At 41.2% G+C, this 10,178-nt stretch overlaps 1 long non-coding RNA gene across 1 annotated transcript in view; it reads right to left on the bottom strand.

The window, feature by feature from the left end:
* Positions 1–2,181: 2,181 nt before the first annotated feature.
* LOC117035033 (uncharacterized) overlaps positions 2,182–10,178 on the bottom strand; it is a 64,036-nt gene continuing 56,039 nt past the window's right edge. The window contains exons 2-3 of the long non-coding RNA XR_004425157.1: positions 4,205–4,278; positions 2,182–2,628 (exon numbers count right to left, since the gene is read on the bottom strand). This is a non-coding gene — a long non-coding RNA (uncharacterized LOC117035033). The remainder of the gene's footprint in view (positions 2,629–4,204; positions 4,279–10,178) is intronic.

The following is a 10,178-nucleotide window of genomic DNA, read 5'->3' as shown; positions in this document are numbered from 1 at the left end:
GACAGTTCATTTTTTCCACATGGGTATTCAATAACTTGGCACTACATATTGATAGACTATTATTTCTCTAATTGCAGTGGTGCTCTTTTTGAAAACTAGGTGACCATGTGTGTATGAGTCTTTCTGGGCTCTCTATCTTGTCCCATTGATTATTTGTCCTTAAACCAATATCATATTGTTTTATTACTGTTGTCTTATACATAAACTTTATTCTCCTCAATAAAAATTATTTTGGTTATTCTAGGTCCTTTGACAAAATCCAGCATATACATTTGCAGCAAAAATAAAGAAAACCTGTTGGATGTTTGATACACACACACATGCACACGCACACACACACACACACACACTCACATGATCTGACAATTAAGTTCGCGAAACTTGTCACCGTGCACTTACATTGGCGGCACTGTACAAACAGCTCACAAGTTTTCATAACGTTGGTATATTAGTGTGTCACAGCTGTGCTTGTGTCCATGTGTGGCAGTGTCTTGCTGAGTGGCGTTCATTATGGTTTTTGTGTGCCATCGCAAGAATGTCTGAACTTGAATTAGAGCAACGAACAAACACTAAATTTCTTGTTAAACTTGGCAAGAGTGGAAATGAAATCAGGGACATGTTAGTCCAAGTTTATGGGTATAATTCCATGAAGAAAACAGCAGTGTACAAAGGGATTAACATTTTTCTGAGGGTAGAGACTGTATCACCGATGAAGAGAGGTCAGGGCGGCCAGTAACAAGCAGAACTGAAGAATATAGAGCAAAAATTCATAGAATTGTGCATCAAAATTGTCGGCTGACTGTAAGAAGCATAGCAGACCAAGTAAACATCGATAGAGAAATAGTTAGGAAAATCATAACTGAAAATCTTAGCATGAGAAAGGTGTGTGCAAAAATGGTCCCAAAGGAGCTCACCGATAAACAAAAGCAAAGGAGAGTCAAAGTTTGCCAAGACCTTTTGGAGAGGCAAGATGATGCTTTGGGCCATGTTATCACTGGTGATGAAACATAGGTGTACCAATATGACCGTGACACAAAGTGTCCTAGTGCACAATGGAAGTCAGCCAATTCTCCATGACCAAAAAATTTCCGTCAGTCCAAATCAAGAGTCCGAATGATGTTGCTAAACTTTTTTGATATCAGAGGGATTATTCATTACAAATTTGTACCAAATGGACAAACCATTAACCAAGTTTACTATTTGGAAGTGCTGAAAATGCTGCATGAAAAAGTTAGGTGAAAATGACCTGACCTTTTCACTGATTCATGGCTCTTGCATCACGACAAGGCACCAGTTCAAACGGCATTGTTTGTGAAGGAGTTTTTAGCCAGTAAACAAAAAACTGTATTGAAACACCCTCCCTACTCACCTGACCTGGCCCCCAATGACTTGTTTCTTTACCCGAAGATAAAGGAAATATTGAAAGGCAGACATTTTGATGACATTCAGGACATCAAGGGTAATACAATGATAGCCCTGATGGCCATTCCAGAAAAAGAGTTCCAAAATTTCCCTGAAGGGTGGACTAGGCACTGGTGCTGGTGCATAGCTTCCCATGGGGAGTAGTTGGAAGGTGACCATAGTGATATTCAGCAATGAGGTATGTAGCACTTTTTCTAGGACGAGTTCGTGAACCTTGTACCTGAGAGTGGAATTGCTGGGTCATAAAGTAGAAGATATTTGCCAATGATACATCTGATAAGGGGTTAATATCCAAAATTTATAAAATACTCATTCAACTCAACACCAAAAAAAACAAACAACCCAATTAAATAATGGGCAGAGGACATGCAGAGACATTTCACTAAAGAGGACATACAGATGGCCAACAGACAGATGAAAAAATGTTCAACCTCACTAATCATTAGGGAAATGCAAATAAAAACCACAATGAGATACCACCTCACTTTTGTCAGAATGGCCATCATCAATAAACAACAAGTGCTGGCGAGGATGTGGGAAAAAAGGGAACCCTTGTGCACTGTTGGTGGGATTGCAGATTGGTGCAGTCACTATGGAAATCAGTATGGAGGTATCTCAAGAAATTGAAAACGGTTCATGTCTCTTTATTTTAGCAGCTCCTCGAGGCCATATACCAATTTTTGTTATAGTGATATGTAGCTTCATGAGAAAACACCACAAATGTAGTGGCAAAAACAACCTTTTTATTATTTTCATGGATTCTGTGGGTCAGGAGTTTGGACAGGGCACAGAGGAAATGGTGTGTCTCTGCTTCGTTACCTCTGGGCCTCAGCTGGGAAGACGTGAAGCCTGGGTGACTCCGTGGCTGGAGAGGGAATCATCTGGAGGCTCACTGTGCAGATGTCTGGCACCTGGGATAAGACGACTCAAATGCTCGGTCCAGCTGGGCCTTAGACATGGCCGCTCCTTGTGCCTTGGGTCCTTAACAACTGGTGGGGGTCTGAGCGGGAGCATCTCAAGAGGCAGCATCTGGAGGGCATGTTCCACGGGAGAAAGATGGACAAGATGTGACCTCCTTTGACCTAACCTGGAAGTCAGACAGCAGCATTTCTGACACATTTTCAGGAAAATGGTCATTAAGATGATGCAGAACAAAAGGGAAGGGAATTAGACGCCTTCTGTTGATGTGGAAGTGGCAAGGTGACACTGCAGATGAGAACATGAGATTGTAAATATGTTGTGTTCACCTTTGGAAACCACAATCTGATAAACAAATAAGATGGCACTTCTCCCCTTGCCCTGCCCTACCTGGGTGCTCCCATGATGTGTCTACCATCTGCATCTTCACTCAGATTTGCCTGTGTGTGTTTCACGGAGACTATTGAACACCAAAGATTCCCATAGGCTTTGATGACAATATTGCAGGTAGTATTTCCTTAATGGAGGGTGGAACCCTATATTTATTATTTATCATTCTCCCTGGCACTAGCAGTAGTTATCCTCTGAGGTACGTGGGAAACTACAGATCACTCAGAGGGCCCTTGAGCAGTGGGTGGTGTCTCTATGCTCACCAGAGTAAATTGGCTGAACACCACTGTGCTTTCCAAGTTGTGTGAAGTATTCGTATCTCACCACTATCTCCATGGTGCATAGTTTACTTTCAGGGAACACAACCGTCCCAGGCACTACTTGACTGAAGACTTGCTTCAGTTTAGTCCACTTGGCAGGGCTCCTAACTGATACTAAAACTATATCCCAGAAGATTAATTAGGTCAAAACATGGAGCATAGAGGGAAGTCCCAACTGTAAGAAGCACAGTCACTGCATATTTTACAGGTGAGGAGATCCAGGCTCATTACTGCATTGCAATATGGTTTACTTCACAGAGCCCAGAAGAGTTTGCCTCTTTTCTGTCTTCTAAGGATGCTGCATATTGAAAAATAAAGCAAGGCAAAAAGAGTTATCAAAGTCATGCTTTATTTTAAATACCCATATTTTAGAAAATGACTAGCACAAAAATCCCCTGCACTATTGGGGGCTATTTAAAGGCTTTAGAATATTATGACAATCGTGCACTGCAGGGGGAGTTGGATGTAATAGGACAAGAGTACAGCTGTAGGATGGACTTCACCCCATCTGTGATGGTTGTAGTCACCCCTTATGAGAAGGAAACTCGTAAGGCGTTTGGGGTTGTGAGGTCTGATCGAGGGGCACCTCACTGCTTGGATCACCTGGGACAGGTTCAGCTGAAGTTTAGAAAAAATAAACCTTGGAAGAGCCAGAGAGATTGGAACCAAGAATGAGTCCCTGGAACCCAAAGCTCTCCCAGGAGCTGCTGACTTCAGCCGTAGCTCAGAAATGTTTTCCAGGTAAGCAGATCTTGGAGAACCTTGGGGCCTGGTCAAGAACCCTGAGATTCTCTCCTAAAGCAGCAGCTTTGTCATTTTATGGGGCCATGCTCTCCAATACTGCAGGCACTGGACACCCTGGCTATTTAAATTAAATAAAATGAATAAAATGCCTCAGTTTCACTGACTGCATTTCAAGTGTTCAATAGCTACGTGTGGCTGGTGGCTTCCATATTGTACAGTGCAGATAAAGGGCACGTTTACCATTGCAGAAATTTCTAGAGGATAGTGCTAGTCTAGATGCCTTCAAATAAAAATTCAAAGAGTCTCTCAGTGACTGAGTCAGTAAAATTAACACAATGAAGAAAGATTTGGGTTTCCCAACTTTGTGGTTCTTCTCCTATAATGCAACCCACTGTGTGTGCAAAAGTCACCTGGACATTTTCTCGTCAACATGTGGGAATTATCTCCATCCAGAACAAGTTCCTGGGAAATGTCTGATGATGCCCTTCAGAAACAAAATGGAAAATCTTAAAATGTAGTCAGGAGAATCAGAACTGGAAAAGAAATGGAGGGAGACGTCATAGGAATGGCGGCAGCGGGGCGCACTTTCTGAGTTCTCCTCCGGATCTTATTACAAACGGGACCTATAACCCATCAAAGAACTCTTTGCTCATCACACAGAACAGCTAAGAGACTCGTGGATTACTTGAAGCTAAGGATTACTTGAAGGTGCGCTAATTGGGCGAACAGGGGAAGGAAGGAAGGGAGCGGAGTGAAAACTTGCGGCCCGCGGCGGCGTTGGCGGGGAAATCCCAGCCCACGGCGGCGGCAGCCGCGGAGAAAACCGTGGTGGCACCCGCAGTTCAGGCCACGTATGGGATCCCAGGGCGGAACGGAGAGCACAGAGACCAGGAGGTGGGCTCTTTCCCTGCGTCCCATGGCTGATTTCTCCCGCCGGGAGGGTGGCTAGTGGGCCATAGGGCGAACAAAGAACACAGACTCCATACCTAGGCCCCTACCCCCCGCTCTTCCAATCCTACCCCCGCCCTTCCAGAGACTTAAACTGACCCCTGAACTGAGGAGTAGTGTCAGATTACAGAGGATCTGTAGTAGTGCTCAGGCTCTGGGAAGCCTGACAGGCAGCCCTGACCCAGGGAAGAGGCTGGGAAGAGTGTGATTTTGGCTGGGCTAGGAGAGAAGAGACTCCTCCACCCCCAGCCACCACCTTTTCTGGCCTGCGGGAAGAGGATGACGCGCGGCTGGGCTGGGAGACAGAAGACCCCACCATTCCCAGCCCCCACCCTTTCTGGCCTGCCTAGGGCGGGGCAAGTGCAACTGCAGAGACACTCCCAGGGATCAGCAGTAAGGCAGACGCAGCTCTGGGCTTTCAGCAGCTCAGAAATCTCCCACCCTCCACATACACACACACACTGAAGAAGTGCCCTAAGACTCAGGAGTACTGGACACAGGGCTGGTTGTGCTACTCTCAGTGTGCATATGTGCAGGCAAGGGCAGAAACTGCACTGACTTTGTAAAAACTATCATCCAGACCCCTCAGGCCCACACATTTAAATCTGCAGTCCCAAAGTCACTCTGGGCACCAGGTGACCGGCTCTGCCTGCGCAATAAGCAGGGGGCTCTTTGGTACAGCAGAGGACAACCTGGGGATTACTTAGTGGGCTTAAGCCAAGACGGCACTGCTTTTTGTTTTGCTTTGTCTTTATATCTTTGATATCTTTGCCTGTGTCGAGTGGGGGTTTTCGGGTGTTTTTACATGTGAATGTATTTGATTTTTTTCTTTGTTGTTGTTGTTGCTGTTGTGCTTGGTGATTTGCTTTGTTCTGAAACTGCCCTACCAGGGCCCAGCTTAAGAGGCACAAGATTCAACATATCCAGAGGCCAACTCCAGACCAAACCAGAGTACTACCGGGTTTGACCTACAAGTCATACACCCAGAGGGAATTCTCTGCAGACACTAGACCCCATAGAGGCCAAACCACATTTAAGTGGTCAACCCTCACGCAGCAGAACGCCCTGTGGGGGGCAGAGCCAAGTCTCACAACGAGTCAACCCAGGAGTTAACCCCACCTACTCACAAGCAAAAAATTCAATTAAAGATCTTCTTGAACAGGACAATATACACAACACAAGAGTCACCTTTGGAGCACACGCAGAGGAGAAGAACGAAGTAGTGCAAGTCAAATATAAAGGACACATACTACATAAGATAACCTAGCAAGAACTAAGAACTCTAGGGTATCTACCTAATACATCAAAACAAACACAGAGAGTCAGCCAGAACGGGGAAACAAAGATACATGTCCCAAATAAAAGAACAGAAGAAACCTATACAATTGGAACCAAATGAAGCAGAGGTAACCAACATTTCAGAGACAGAGTTCAGAACACTGGTGATAAGAATGTTTAAGGAGCTTAGAGAAGACATAAAGAAGGATGTAGAAATCATAACGAACAACCAGTTAGAACTAAAGAACACAATTACCGAAATTAAGAACTCACTTGAAGGAATTACCAGCAGGTTAGATGAAACAGAGGATTGAATCAGCGACTTAGAAGACAAGGTAGCAGAGATCACCCAAACAGAACAACAGAAAGAAAAAAGAATAAAAAACAATGAGGATGGCTTAAGAGACCTCTGGGATAACATCACGCGCAACAACATGTGCATCATAGGAATACCAGAAGGTGAAGAGAGGAAGCAAGGGATTGAGAACATATTTGAAGTAATAATGTCCGAAAACTTCCCCAACCTGATGAAGGAAACCAACATACAAGCCCAGGAAGTGCAGAGAGTTCCAACCAGGATAAACCCAAACAGGTCCACACCAAGACACATTATAGTTAAAATGGCAAAGCTTAAAGACAAAGAGAGAATCCTAAAAGCAGCAAGAGAAAGACAGAGGGTTACATACAAGGGAATTCCCATAAGACTATCAAATGATTTTTCTACAGAAACATTGAAGGCCAGGAGGGAGTGGCAGGAGATACTCAAACTGATAGAAAACAAAGGCCTACAACCTAGATTGCTTTATCCAGCAAGGCTATCATTTAAAGTTGATGGAGAGATAAAGAGTTTTCCAGAAAAAAATAAGCTAAAGGAATTTATTACCACCAAGCCAGCATTGCAAGAAATACTAAAAGGACTTCTGTAAATAGAAGAAAGATCAAAACAACCTAACTACAAATTTAAAAATGGCAATAACTATGTACCTATCAATAATCACTTTAAATGTAAATGGATTAAATGCTCCAATCAAGAGACATAGGGTGGCTGACTGAATAAGAAAGCAAGACCCTTGTATATGCTGTATACAAGAGATTCACCTCAGAACAAAAGACACACACAGGCTGAAAGTGAAGGGTTGGAGTAAGATATTTCATGCAAATGGAAACGAGAAAAAAGCTAGAGTTGCAATACTTATATCTGACAAAATAGACTTTAAAATGAAGAACATATTAAAAGATAAAGGTGGGCACTATATAATAATAAAGGGATCGATCCGACAAGAGGACATAACCCTAGTAAACATCTATGCACCCAACATAGGAGCACCTAAATATATAAAACAGGTACTGACTGACATAAAGACAGAGATCACCAGTAACACTATCATAGTAGGGGACTTCAACACACCTCTGACAACAAGGGACAGGTCTTCCAGGCAGAAAATCAATATGGAAACAACAGCCTTAAATGATACATTGGACCACTTGGATTTAATCGATATTTTCAGAACATTTCACCCCAATGCTGCAAAATACACGTTTTCCTCAAGCGCACATGAAACATTTTCCAAGATAGACAATATGTTAGGCCACAAAACAAGTCTTGATAAATTTAAGAAAATTGAAATCATACCAATTGTCTTCTCTGATCACAATGCTATGAAATTAGAAATGAACTACAGGAAAAAAACTGGAAGACACACCAATTCATGGAGGCTGAATAACTTATTACTAAATAATGAATGGGTCAAGCAGGAGATCAAGGAAGAAATCAAAAGATATCTCGAGACAAACGAAAATGAAAACACGACGACCCAAAATCTATGGGATGCCGCGAAAGCAGTCCTAAGAGGGAAATTCATAGCTTTGCAGGCCTACCTAAAGAAACAAGAAACATCACTAATCAACAGTTTATCTTCACACTTAAGGGATTTGGAAAAAGAACAGCAAAATAAGCCCAAAGGGAGCACAAGGAAGGAGATAATAAAGATCAGAGCAGAAATAAATGAAATAGAAACCAGAAAAACAATACAAAAGATCAATGAATCCAAGAGTTGGTTCTTAGAGAAGATAAACAAAATTGACAAACCTTTAGCCAGACTCATTAAAAAAAAGAGAGAGAGGACCCAAATTAATAAAATCAGAAACGAAAGAGGAGAAGTGACAACGGACACCGCAGAAATACAAAAAGTTTTAAGAAGTTACTATGAGCAACTATATGCCAAGAAATTTGACAATCTGGAAGAAATGGACAATTTTCTAGAGACGTACAACCTTCCAAGGCTAACTCAAGACCAAACAGAAAACCTGAATAGACTGACTACCACCACAGAAATTGAATCAGTAATCAACAATCTCCCAACAAACAAAAGCCCTGGACCAGATGGCTTTACAGGTGAATTTTACAAAACGTTCAAAAAAGAATTATCACCTATTCTCCTCAAGCTCTTCCAAAAAATCCAGAAGGAGGGAAGACTCCCAAACACTTTTTTATGAAGCCACTATCACCCTGATCCCAAAATCAGACAAAGACACCACAAAAAAAGAAAACTACAGGCCGATATCTCTAATGAACGTAGATGCAAAAATCCTCAACAAAATATTAGTGAACAGAATTCAGCAATACATTAAAAAGATCATACACCATGATCAAGTGGGATTCATCCCTGGTATGCAAGGGTGGTTCAACATCCTCAAATCAATTAATGTGATACACCACATTAACAAAATGAATAATAAAAATCACATGATCATATCAATAGATGCAGAAAAAGCATTTGATAAAATCCAACAGCCATTTATGATAAAAACCCTTAAGAAAGTGGGAATAGAGGGATCATATCTCAACATAATAAAGGCCATATATGACAAACCCACAGCTAACATCATACTCAATAGGGAAAAGCTAAAGCCATTCCCCCTAAGATCAGGAACAAGACAAGGTTGCCCACTATCTCCGCTTCTATTCAACATAGTGCTGGAAGTTCTAGCCACAGCAATCAGACAAGAAAAAGAAATAAAAGGCATCCAAATTGGTAAGGAGGAAGTAAAATTATCATTATATGCAGATGATATGATACTATATATAGAGAACCCTAAAGACTCCACCAAGAAGCTATTAGAGCTGATAGATGAATTTAGTAAAGTAGCAGGATACAAAATTAATATTCGGAAATCAGTTGCATTTGTATATACCAATCATAAAACACCAGAAGGAGAAATTAAAAAAACAATCCCATTTACAATTGCTCCAAAGACTATAAAATACCTGGGAATAAATTTAACCAAAGAAGTAAAAGATCTGTACTCAGAAAATTATAAGACACTGAAGAAAGGAATGAAGATATAAATAGATGGAAACACATATCATGTTCATGGATAGGAAGAATTAATATAGTTAAAATGTCCATACTGCCTAAGGCAATATACATATTCAACGCAATTCCTATCAAACTGCCAACGACGTTTTTCACAGAAATAGAACATATAATCCTAAAATTTATATGGGACCATAAAAGACCATGGATAGCCTCAGCAATCTTGAGAAATAAGTACAAAGTGGGAGGTATAACAATACCTGACTTCAAATTATACTACAAGACTACAGTAATCAAAACAGCATGGTACTGGCATAAAAACAGACACATAGATCAATGGAACAGAATAGAGAGTCCAGAAATAAATCCATGCCTATATGGCCATTTAACCTACGACAATGGAAGCAAGAATGTACGATGGGGTAAAGACAGTCTATTCAATAAATGGTGCTGGGAAACCTGGACAGACACATGCAAAAAAAATGAAGCTGGACCACCTCCTTACACCATATACAAAAATAAATTCAAAATGGCTTAAAGACTTAAATGTAAGATCTGAAACCATAAAATACCTAGAAGAAAATATAGGAAGAAACTTCACAGACATTACCCGGAGTAAGATTTTTACTGATATATCCCCTTGCGTCAGGGAAGTAAGAGAAAAAATAAACATGTGGGATTATATCAAACTAAAAAGTTTTTTCACAGCAAAGGAAACCATCAATAAAACAAAAAGGGATCCTACTGAATGGGAAAAAATATTTGCCAATGATATATCTGATAAAGGATTAATATCACAAATCTATGAAAAACTCACTCAACTCAACTCCAAAAAAAAAAA

This window comes from Rhinolophus ferrumequinum, chromosome 15 (assembly GCF_004115265.2).
Source record: "Rhinolophus ferrumequinum isolate MPI-CBG mRhiFer1 chromosome 15, mRhiFer1_v1.p, whole genome shotgun sequence".
NCBI classification, from domain to species: Eukaryota; Metazoa; Chordata; class Mammalia; order Chiroptera; family Rhinolophidae; genus Rhinolophus; species Rhinolophus ferrumequinum.
The sequence above is the reverse complement of the archived record's forward strand: the minus strand, read 5'-3'. Positions and strand labels throughout refer to the sequence as shown.